The sequence below is a fragment of the Callorhinus ursinus genome, unplaced genomic scaffold (assembly GCF_003265705.2).
Source record: "Callorhinus ursinus isolate GAN/ISIS: 27379988/994484 unplaced genomic scaffold, GSC_fseal_2.0 scaffold53, whole genome shotgun sequence".
Lineage (NCBI taxonomy): Eukaryota > Metazoa > Chordata > Mammalia > Carnivora > Otariidae > Callorhinus > Callorhinus ursinus.
The window spans coordinates 6,606,619-6,618,853 of NW_027397115.1; the positions used below are offsets into that span (position 1 = coordinate 6,606,619).

Sequence of the window (12,235 nt, forward strand, 5' to 3'; positions counted from 1 at the left end):
TAGTGCAAGATTCTACAAAGAGCCCATTGTTCCTCCTTCATCTCTGATGTTCTCTCCTCCCAGTTTCCAACCTGCTTTCTGCACTTACATTTGTACATTTTTTAACATGATATTAAATATTTAAAGATTCATTTAGGGAACTAAAGTTCACTGTGGTTTGATGTCTTATAACCACAAAATAATGTTGTTCTACCTGATCTTTCACATCACAAGAAACCGAAGTACTTTGGTCTATACGGGGAAGGTGTAATCCTATCTAAGTCACGTGGTTCAGATGAGCACGCATTGGGCTTAGGAGCCATCAAGTAGAATGATACTACATTTGGAGTTGCAGTTTTTTACACATATTAATTCTGTCGACTGATGGAAAGGATGTCTTATGCTTGAAATTCTCCCCCTCTTTGTCCATGTGGAAAACCCTTCAATAATAAACATTAGTCCGAGGAATCTGATTATGGTTAAAATCTTCAAATCATCATCTTCTTCTTCTTCTTCATCTTCATCATCATCATCTTCTTCATCTTTAGTATCATCTCCTCTATCATTTATACAGGATTAGTAATTTGCCAATCATACGTAATTCCTTTTATTCCTCACAACTCCATGAGATAGATAAACTGGAGTTTCATCATATGTGAATGGGGCAAAAAAGCAAGAAATATAAATAGCAATCTGATGGCATTTCTAATATACCAGAAAATTATATTTTGCATGTGTGTTGTCTATTTTATAGTGTACTTTATTGTATACATTGTTATACATTTACAAACACCTAGACTGCATAATTGTATACATAAAACCAAGAGTAGTCTATTTAATAGGTGATAAGAGTTCTCAAACAACAACATAAACTACATCCAATTTATGGCTTATGAGTTAATTTAAAATCTGAACTCGGGTAAGCTGTGACTTCACTGTTTTATTACACCTATTGTATGAATAAGGAAAGTGGAATTTAAACAGCTAAGTATCTCATGTGAATGTTTAGAGACAATCATGAACCGATTGTGAAGTGGTCCTAAACCTGTCTGAGACCAAACCTATGCTGTCAACCCCTACAGTCTACTGTCTTCTGAGAGCAGTTCATGCTGATCGAGTACAGAGCAAGAGAGTGAAATAAAACAGGACTTTAACACCTAATTTTTTGTTTGTTTTCAACTGGCAAACAATAAGATAGGGACAGGGGTAGGGGCAGAATCAGCCAAACTAAAATAAGAATAATAGCATTTCATGGGTGATACATCTCAATTTGCTTTTCCACACGGTGTTGGCAGAGAGATGTTCAGTGATGAGGCAGTCCTACTAAAGGAGTTCTGAACCTCTAATCAGTAGCAAAACAGAATTGATTAAGACAATATTTGAGTAGCTCTCCTAGCTCTCTTCAGCTCCTGCCCAGAAGCCATCTTCCTTGTTTTTTCCCATTTCTAGCTTGCCATCTGCTTGTCTTCCTGTTGTAGCAGAACAGAAAACTGTCATGTGAACTAGGTGAAAAATGGAGAAAATAAAACCTAGTCAACATAATAGGATAGTCTGCCTAGAATTGTAATATTCCTTTAGAAGAGAAATCATGCCCAGGCTACACTGCATGTAGCATGTGGAACTTTCCTGAGGTCTGATCTCTCAATGTCATCAGCCCAGGGGAAGTATTCACTGAATTGGTATTTCCAGAATTGGGCAAATAAGAAAGTTGTCTGCAGAAAGTTCCTCCACCATATCAATGAAAGGGACAGTTTTGGAAGGAACCAAGTTGTAAGTTTGGCAGTAAATAAGCTTTGGTTCTCAAATAGAGCTTGGATCATGTCTTCCAAAACAGTCGTCTTAGAGCTTTGGTGTTTTAATAGCAGTTAAGTTCACTCCTTTTCAAAGCTCCAGTGAGGCCCCCAAGCCTATGATATCCCCTTTGAAATAGCATACCAAATGTAGACATATATGTGAATTATTCACTCTCTTCAGGCCCCAATATTGATGCCATTTTTATTTAGAAAAAGAAAACAGAGCTCAAATAAAATGAAGAGAGGTAATACAAGGAAAGAAGTAAAATTTGTCATTAAGGAAAGAACAGACAAGGCTCCAAGTTTCCAAAGGACACAAAACACTCACACTTTAATTTACTCATCAAGCACATATTTCCTTAGTGTCTACTCTGTAGAAAAGAACCAGGCCTGGGACCTCGGATACATACTAAAATAGCTTCTTGAGTGCTTTTAATGTCCTTAAATTCATCTGTAGGTGCTCAGAACAAAAGACAGAGTGTAAGTTGAGGACAATTTAAATAGTACAGAATATTCCACCAATATGCTACCAAATGAGCATATGCCCCCAGAGGTGTGAGACGAAAGATAGGAATCTGCTATATATTTGGAGAGAAAGGATCTCTATTTTTCTCTTGGTATGAACAATCCTCTATTTCATTGAATAAAGATGCATATCTGTGGTTCAAATAATGAAACAGCAATTGTTTTCAGTGTGGGAGGTAAAATTGACTGTGCTGGACTTATTTAGGGTTGATAAAGGACTGAAATCTATGGGAGATTTCAGGAATTCCAGGTGTCGCTGGAAGCAATTTAGGTTTTACTATAAGCAACTTTCACCTTAGAGATTAACTTCAGTAACATATACCTAAGAAGCCATTTTACCATATAGAGACAAATCACCTGCTTCATAAAATTCAGAGCTAAATGGATGAAATAACAATAAAAAAAAAAATAAGTAAATCTATTTACAATTTTTTAAGGGCTATGAAGCAAAAAGGACTACGCATATATCTCCTAACCCTGCCCAGTGAAAGGACCAAGAGACAAAGATGACTCAGTAGCTGTGAGCACACTGAGTGCCCAATCTTGGTCTCTAAATGCCATTCTCTAATAAAAGAAACCAGGAACGCTAGGAGAAATGGCTGATTCCAGAGCTGTGGCAGGTAAAGTAAAAGATGATCCCGGAACATCTCATGGTGCCAAAATAATGATGGGAATGTGTCAAGAGGACACAGGAGCCATCCTTAAGGGACTCCCATGTGCCCAATCTCAAATAATTTGAGCATCAAAATAATAATATTAACAAACAGAGATCTGTAGAATAAAATAGAAAACCTTATGAGCCCGTAATGATACAAAATAGATGCATAAGCTGAAATTTTGATGAAGAGTAGAATTGTGGAAAACAGAAAAATGGTCCCAAAGATATCTATGTCCTAATCCCTAGAACCTGTGAATACAGTGTGTTATTTAGCAAGGGATCACTTAAACTGCAGATGGAATTAAGTCGATAAGCAGCTGACCTTGAAATAGGGAGATTATCCTGGATTACATGGTAGAGGCCAGTGTAATCACAAGGCTCCCTAAAAGTGGAATGAGGGAGGCAGAACAGTCAGTGTCAGAGTGATAAGTGTGAGAAAGACTTGACTGGCCATTGCTGACTTTGAAAATGGAAAGGGGCCACAAGCCAAGGGATGTGAGCAGCGTCTAGAAACTAGAAAGGGCAAGAGAAACACATTCTCCCCTAGAGCTTCCAGAAAGAAACACTGGCCTACCAACATCCTGATTTTAGCCCACTGACACCCATTTCAGACTCTGACCTAAAATACAGGATTGTATAAATTCATGTTATTTGAAGTCACTACACTTGTGGTCATTTGTTATAGCAGGAGTAGGAAACTAAGACAGAATATTTATATAGTTTCAGGGTACCTCCCTATGAGATGTTTATTAACCATAAATGGAAAAACAGTGACATTATGGTGGAGAAACCTGGCAGACACCACTTTAGCTGAGTGATCGAAGGGAACCTCTCTGCTGGTAAGGTATGTTGGCATCATGTACCCCCGGAAGTGATGCACGGAGACAGACACAGCCCCACTCCTGTGGAATCCTCTCTAGTGCTGCACAACACTGGTCTAACCAAGAGAACTCCAGACAAACCCAAATTGAAGGGCAGTCTACAAAATAACCATCTGGTACTCTTAAAAAAATGAAAGACAAAGAAAGATGCAAAAACTGCCCCAGATCAGAAGAATCTAGGAGACAGAACAACTAAATGCAGCGTGAGATCTTGGATTATATCTTGAACCAGAAAAGGGGCATTAGTAGGACAGTTTGGAATTTCAAATAAGACCTGTAGTTTAGTACTGAATCAATTTAAATTTTTGGTTTAGAATATTAGACTATGTTTATGTAAGATGTTAGCATTTGGAGAATCTGGGTAAAGGTGTACCCTGGGATATCTGTGTGCTATTTTTGTAATATTTTAAACCGAACTCGTTCTAAATAAAGAGGTTTTAAAAAATGTGAAAGCGATCTTATGCAAAGAAGGTCTAGGTGTTCCAACTACCTTTTAAAGAGCCCATTCATAATACCCTCCATGCTGAGCGAAATAAGTCAATCAGAGAAAGACTAGTATCATATGACCTCACTGATATGAGGAATTCTTAATCTCAGGAAACAAACTGAGGGTTGCTGGAGTGGTGGGGGGTGGGGGGATGGGTTAGCCTGGTGATGGGTATTAAAGAGGGCACGTTCTGCGTGGAGCACTGGGTGTTATGCACAAACAATGAATCATGGAACACTACATCAAAAACCGATATGTAATGTATGGTGATTAACATAACATAATAAATAAATAAATAAATAAATAGCCCATTCATTTCTTTCTTTAGAGAAGTCACTTCAGTGGGTGTCTATATGTCCACGTGTCTTTAAGTTTTGGTGATCTCTTCCGACAAGTCATGCAGGACTCAGCAAAGCCTTCACAGGTTTTACAATAAAAAGCAAGTATTTGCAGTATCTAAGTACTTCACAGGTACCAAAGCAAGAAAGCGAGTATTTGTAACATTAACACTGAAGTCTTGGTTCTAGAGGGGTTTTCCCTAAAGAACAAATAAATGAAAAACACTCAACCCAGGTTTAAAAAAAAAAATTATTCTCCTACTCCTGCCCCCTCTTAGGTCATTCTTCATATAAATTTTGAACACTCAAATTTTGTCCTGTCACAAAGCTTCTTGATTTTTCCAAGGAGCACGAGGCCCTGCATGGCCCTCTATCGTTGCTTCTGTCTCGCGGTCTTACCTTCCACATCCTCACGCGCTAAGTCCCAACGCAGTAGCCTTCGTTCTATGCCTTCTGTGGGCCAAGTTCTTTCCCACCTTTGTACTCCACACATAGATTCCTTCTGCCTAGAGTGTTCTTCTCTTAACCCAAGTCAGTAAATTGCCTAAGGGCAGAGAGCTGATAAACAGCAAAGTCAGGATTCCAACGCCCCGTTAATAAACCATGGTATTTCCAAAGAATGAAATATTCGCTTTAAAAAGTATCAGGTAGGGGGCGCCTGGGTGGCTCAGTTGGTTAGGCAACTGCCTTCGGCTCAGGTCGTGATCCTGGAGTCCCTGGATCGAGTCCCGCATAGGGCTCCCTGCTCAGCGGGGAGTCTGCTTCTCCCTCTGATCCTTCCCCTTCTCATGTGCTCTCTCTCTCAAATAAATAAATAAAATCTTAAAAAAATAAAAATAAAAAGTATCAGGTAGGGGCGCCTGAGTGGCTCAGTTAGTTAAGCGTCTGCCTTCAGCTCAGGTCATGAACCCAGGGTCCTGAAATCTAACCCCAGGTCGGACTCTCTGCTCAGCGGGGAAACTGCTTCTCCCTCTCCCTCTGCCTGCCACTCCCCCTCCTTGAGCTCTTTCTCTCTCTCGCTCTCGCTCTCGCTCTCTCTCTGCCAAATAAATAAAGAAAATCTTAAATAAATAAATAAATAAATTTTTAAAATCAGATAAGTACTGATAAGGAACATAGTCTTCCAAAAAGACTATATACACACATGCATATATAATTAAAACCGATTTTTAACAGATTGATTTTATATTCACCTATTATATACCAAAAAATAAAAATAAAAGAAAGAAAATGTCTGGAAAGATATATTCAATGCATTAACCGTGGTTAATTTGGGGTAATTTTTTAATTTTAACTTAAGAAATATTAAGGCAATGATTCTAAAATGTGGCTAAAATGCCTTGTCAATTTTGAACTCAACTTGCCATTGAATTTGACCTACCATCACCAGAAATAGCAGACGTGAATCAGCCAGAGGTTTCCATGCAGCTATTTGCTAAAGTGCTGTTATGCTGTGCTTTTATTTTGCAGGGGCCTCTCATGCTTCATGCTTTCATAGCAACGAGGTATCAAGTCCATCAACCTGCCCTGCAGGACGAGTCAGGACGCCACACGGACACTTCAGAGAAGCTCAGTACAGAGTAGAGTGAACAGGATCCAGTTGGGGAAGGGCCTCCGACTCATCTGGGTCTGAGATCCCAGAGCCATCACGAATGTCGATATTGTCCCCCTAACATAGTGAGCTCTTTGTCACCAGCCTTTGCAGTGGTTACTCCGGCCAAAATATCTATAACCTTACATATCTCTGTAGAGATGACTCCTTCTTCATCTTGCAGGTGAAATACTGCCCTCGAAAAGATACAGTCCACAACAAATCACATTCATTTCCTCGGGAAGCCCTCTGTTAGTACAGGCCTTCAACTTTCACCCAAATGGAAGTTAATCTCTCGAAATGTAACTACTTAGCACATTTTATTTGAGTATGATTCTTAGACTTTACGCCAGATACCAGTCAATGCCCGGTCTGCTGTATAAGAAAGTATAACAACATATAACATAACCAACTACACATAAGACCCTTTTTTATTCCAAAATTATATCTCAGAGTGAAGAGTGGAATGGAGAAGAGCCTCTCATATTATGGGGCACGCTCTCAGTAGCTTGCTCCAAACTTTTTTGTTCCAAATAAAGTAACTGTCCAAAATGGTCTCTACTGTCTTCTACCCAGGCACTGCCAGATCCTTCTGTGAAATTCCTCCCTAGCCTTTATCATTGTTTGAAATTATCTTGTCTTTGTATTTGTTTCTCTTTTTAAAATTTGCTACTCGGTAAATATGTACTGGAGGGAAGGGAAAGGAAGGGGAAAGGCGGGAAGGGGGGGGGGGTGGGGGGGGGGAGGGGGAGGGGAGGAGGCGGGAAGATGGAAGGACGGAAGGATAGAGAGGGAATTACAAACTGTGTGTGGGTTCCAATTAACAGCTAATGAAATTCAGCAGGCCGCCAGGTAAAATAGGACAGTGCACACTGCCTTTCTCCTTTCATCTAGGAGCTCGAAATCTTTTCTTTTGCTCTTAAATGTGAATCATTTGCATTATCTTATATACATTTTAAAAGCAGCTCTTTCACCTGGGAACCTTTAACAACTACTCCAACAGTTTCCCAACCCTTTTTAGCCATAGAGTCCAGTCTTCATACAAAAAACTGTAGAAATCCAATCAGTAGAACAGGTGACCCACAGCTGTTGGGGATGAAGCCTGGGGTGAAGGGCTGGTGAGCATGGCTGGCCTGGGTACCCAACCACTCAGCAGTCCCTGGGATCCTGAGTCCCGCCAGCACCCACACCTACCACTTGCATCCAGAGAACAGTCTGGAAATCACTGAAGACTGCAATTTAGAACTTCACTTTCAAAATACAAAAGAGCTTTAATTAAAATCGCTGTATCAGCAGTTCCACATTAAGCTTCCATTTTATTCCAAATGGTTATGATTTGATTATGAGCCCACTCAATCGGGTGGTTATGCTATGCTTTTTTGTAATTAGATAACAGAAGGTCTGAACACCAACAATATTCATCTTCGACATCGGTTTCATGCAATCTTTCTAGGCGGCGGCACCCTGATACCACTGGAGTACTGACTTTTTTTTTTAACTTTTATGCAAATTGCATGTACAATAAATCCATGATATACTTTAGCATTAGTTGTTCTTCAATTTGAGGAAATGCTGATTTAAAACATAGTTTAACAAATTATTCCGTCGAGCATAATAAGGACAAAATTCTTCCTCCCATAAAATTTTCAGAGACATTTGGACAAAGCCAGCAATAGTTTAGTGAGATTTGCTGAAAAACCTCTAGCTCGCATATTGTTTTTTTCTTCCCCAAACAGACGATTGTGAAGTAAAGATGCCCAAGCCGAGACTGTCCATTAAAAAGCATCTATCTAATGCAATCTTTAACAAACTTTTCTGGAGCTACAATGATGACCTCAAAACCCACAGCATGAATTTTTTAAAACAAATTTGATGCTATTTAAAAGGGATGGATTGACAGCCCTGGAGACTGAAGTCTTCTGTTTAACCACAACCCCGGGTGAAACACAGACAGAGGCAATGAAAATCTTCCCTGCTTCCCCACCTCTGCTCCTCAAACTTCCAGAGGAGAGAGACGCTTGTAGGGAAGAAGGGGGTGCTGTGGCTCGTGCTGTGTTTAACCATGGCCATTTCACAGGCCGGATTTGCAAGGATGGAAGTTCTTATCCACATGAGGGAAAGGACCCGGGATTTCCTCCCACTGACATGCTTTTGTTGACCAAATCAGAACCAGTTGCTCAGAGATCTGTGCCACCGGCCTCTCCCCACACCCAAAGAAAGAAGCCAGAGCAGATGAAGACACGATGCATTCGTGTCATTTCTGAGGAACACAATGCTAGAAAAGAACCTTCACGGTGACAGTGGAGCTTGGGGCCTTTTGACAGAAATACGTGTGGATAATCCCAAGGACTTCAGATGAAGAAGTCCCGTGAGTAAAGTCTCAAACTTACCCAGCAGTTCGAGTCGCAACCTCTCCACAAGATTTCTCAATCTCGGCACCATCGACATTGGGGGCTGGTTCATTCCTTACTGGGGCAGGCAAGCTGTGTGTGTTGCAGGATGTTTGGCAACATGCCTGGCCTGGTTCCACTAGAAGCCAACAGCACCTGCCCCATTGGGACAACCACAGGCATCTCCAGACATTGCCAGGGATCCCCTAGCAGTTGATATCACCCCCAGTTGAACCTCTGCTCCGTATATTTGGTACCAGTTCCATTTCTTCAACCCCAAGATCGGCACGGTTGTACAAATGTCTTATTTATTTTTACATTCTCTTCTTTTAACCCCAGCCCTAGAAGGATAGTTCTAAACACACCGTTTGACAGACATGTTATTATATACATAGCGTGGCTGGGCAGAATTTGGCGAAGAGCTGTGGGCCCTGGGCTGTCTTCTGCCTTTGTCGGCAGGATCTTCCTGGTTTACAGTTGGTTGAATTATGCTGGGGCTCCCAGGCAGAGCGGCTGGAGGAGATCTGATGAAAACCACATTGTTTGGTTCACAGAATGTGATTTACACCCCCTAGATACTGGATTTTAATTTGTTATATATGTCTATTAAACTCTGCCTTCCTCCACCCCTTTCTTAGGTTGAAAAGCAGATTATTTAGTGCACAATCTAAAAATCGGCCAGTTATTAAATTTTCCTTTTCGTTTAGTTTTGAAGCTTTTATGCCTCTAAAACTTATTTACATGCTGTATATATTAAATAAAGTGTAATCCATAGTACTCATAGGATTCAAAAAATGATGAGGTGCCCTTCCCATGGTCTCAAAGCAGAGTCTACCTGACTCCTCAAAAGAGGGAGACATTTATGGCATTGATCCACAACTCAGGGATACACTTCCCCCAAAGTGGCAACTTACACCCATATTAGGGAAGTACACAAGATGCAAAAATAGAAATGATCCATATCTTCTAAATCATCCATTGCCATATTGACCTCTAATGCACTAAAATATAGTCCTATGAGATGCTAATAAGCAAAATGCAAGTACTTAGTTATTATTGCATATACCATATGTTACATATTATATGTTTTATTCAGCAGCATGCTTAGGAAGCAAAAAAAATAAAAGACAGGAAAAGCCACAATATTACATTTTCAGTTATATTTACCTTGTAAAAATTAAGTCAACCTTTAGCATTCTTAAAAATAAAATGCATTAATTTGCATAATCATTAATAAAGTACAGGATTGCTTTCATAAATATGGCTTCCATATATTTAGTACCTACTATTATAGGAGGCATGTGACATGTTTATTTCTTTAACTTAAAGTTCACAATCCCTTGGAATAGTAAGCATCTTTAATCCCATTTTGCAGAGGAGAATAAAGGTTCAGAGAGGTTAAGTAATTTTCCTAGGGTCACATGGCTGGCAAGAGGCAGAGCTGGAATTTGAATCCAATCTGGATGACCTTATTGAGCAAGCTGGATCTACCTTATTATCCTACCTTCTTCTCTAATCAGCTGTCTGAGGTATGAAGTTGCTTGAAATCAAGCCAGTATCTTGTGGGAAATACAAGGTCAACTGCGTATTTAGGATCTTGGTAAAATTCCATCTAAATGGATTCATTAGCATTTTTTAATGTTTGAAAAGGTCCTGCTCTCAGATTCATAGAAATTAATAGCTATATATACTATTTTGATTTGCAAAACAAAACATTCCTGGTAATCTTGTCCCTCTGCTGCCTTCTTTTTTTTCTTAATTTTTTTATTGTTATGTTAATCACCATACATTACATGATTAGTTTTTGATGTGGTGTTCCATGATTCACTGTTTGTGCATAACACCCAGTGCTCCATGCAGAACGTGCCCTCTTTAATACCCATCACCAGGCTAACCCATCCCCCCACCCCCCTCCCCTCTAGAACCCTCAGTTTGTTTTTCAGAGTCCATCGTCTCTCATGGTTCGTCTCCCCCTCCGACTTACTCCCCTTCATTCTTCCCCTCCTGCTATCTTCTTCTTTTTTTTTCTTAACATATGTTGCATTATTTCTTTCAGAAGTACGGATCTGTGATTCAACAGTCTTGCACAATTCACAGCACTCACCATAGCACATACCCTCCCCAATGTCTATCACCCAGCCACCCCATCCCTCCCACCGCCCACCACTCCAGCAACCCTCAGTTTGTTTCCGGAGGTTAAGAATTCCTCATATCAGCGAGGTCATATGATACATGTCTTTCTCTGATTGACTTATTTCACTCAGCATAACACCCTCCAGTTCCATCCATGTCGTTGCAAATGACAAGATCTCATTCCTTTTGATGGCAGCATAATATTCCATTGTGTGTGTATACCACTTCTTTATCCATTCATCTGTCGATGGACATCTTGGCTCTTTCCACAGTTTGGCTATTGTGGACATTGCTGCTATAAACATTGGGGTGCACGTACCCCTTCGGATCCCTACATTTGTATCTTTGGGGTATATACCCAGTAGTGCAATTGCTGGATCGTATGGTAGCTCTATTTTCAACTGTTTGAGGAACCTCCATGCTGTTTTCCAGAGTGGTTGCACCAGCTTGCATTCCCACCAACAGTGTAGGAGGGTTCCCCTTTCTCTGCATCCCCACCAACATCTGTCATTTCCTGACTTGTTAATTCTAGCCATTCTGACTGGGGTGAGGTGGTATCTCATTGAGGTTTTGATTTGGATTTCCCTGATGCTGAGCGATGTGGAGCACTTTTTCATGTGCCTGTTGGCCATTTGGATGTCTTCTTTGGAAAAATGTCTGTTCATGTCTTCTGCCCATTTCTTGATTGGATTATTTGTTCTTTGGGTGTTGAGTTTGATAAGTTCTTTATAGGTTTTGGATACTAGCCCTTTATCTGATATGTCATTTGCAAATATCTTCTCCCATTCTGTCGGTTGTCTTTTGGTTTTGTGGACTGTTTCTTTTGCTGTGCAAAAGCTTTTTATCTTGATGAAATCCCAATAGTTCATTTTTGCCCTTGCTTCCCTTGCCTTTGGCGATGTTTCTAGGAAGAAGTTGCTGCGGCTGAGGTCGAAGAGGTTGCTGCCTGTGTTCTCCTTTAGGATTTTGATGGACTCCTCTCTCACGTTTAGGTCTTTCAACCATTTGGAGTCTATCTTTGTGTGTGGTGTAAGGAAATGGTCCAGTTTCATTCTTCTGCAGGTGGCTGTCCCATTTTCCCAACACCATTTGTTGAAGAGACTGTCTTTTTTCCACTGGACATTCTTTCCTGCTTTGTCAAAGATGAGTTGACCATAGAGTTGAGGGTCCATTTCTGGGCTCTCGATTCTGTTCCATTGATCTATGCGTCTGTTTTTGTGCCAGTACCATACTGTCTTGATGATGACAGCTTTGTAATAGAGCATGAAGTCCGGAATTGTGATGCCGCCAGCTTTGCTTTTCTTTTTCAGTATTCCACTGGCTATTTGGGGTCTCCTCTGGTTCCATACAAATTGTAGGATTATTTGTTCCATTTCTTTGAAAAAAGTGGATGGTATTTTGATGGGGATTGCATTGAATGTGTAGATTGCTCTAGGTAGCATTGACATCTTCACAATGTT

General features: G+C 40.3%; 1 long non-coding RNA gene across 1 annotated transcript in view; it reads right to left on the bottom strand.

Moving 5' to 3' along the window:
- Window positions 1–1,249: 1,249 nt before the first annotated feature.
- LOC141371011 (uncharacterized) overlaps window positions 1,250–12,235 on the bottom strand; it is a 23,482-nt gene continuing 12,496 nt past the window's right edge. The window contains exons 2-3 of the long non-coding RNA XR_012375602.1: window positions 5,061–5,205; window positions 1,250–1,448 (exon numbers count right to left, since the gene is read on the bottom strand). This is a non-coding gene — a long non-coding RNA (uncharacterized lncRNA). The remainder of the gene's footprint in view (window positions 1,449–5,060; window positions 5,206–12,235) is intronic.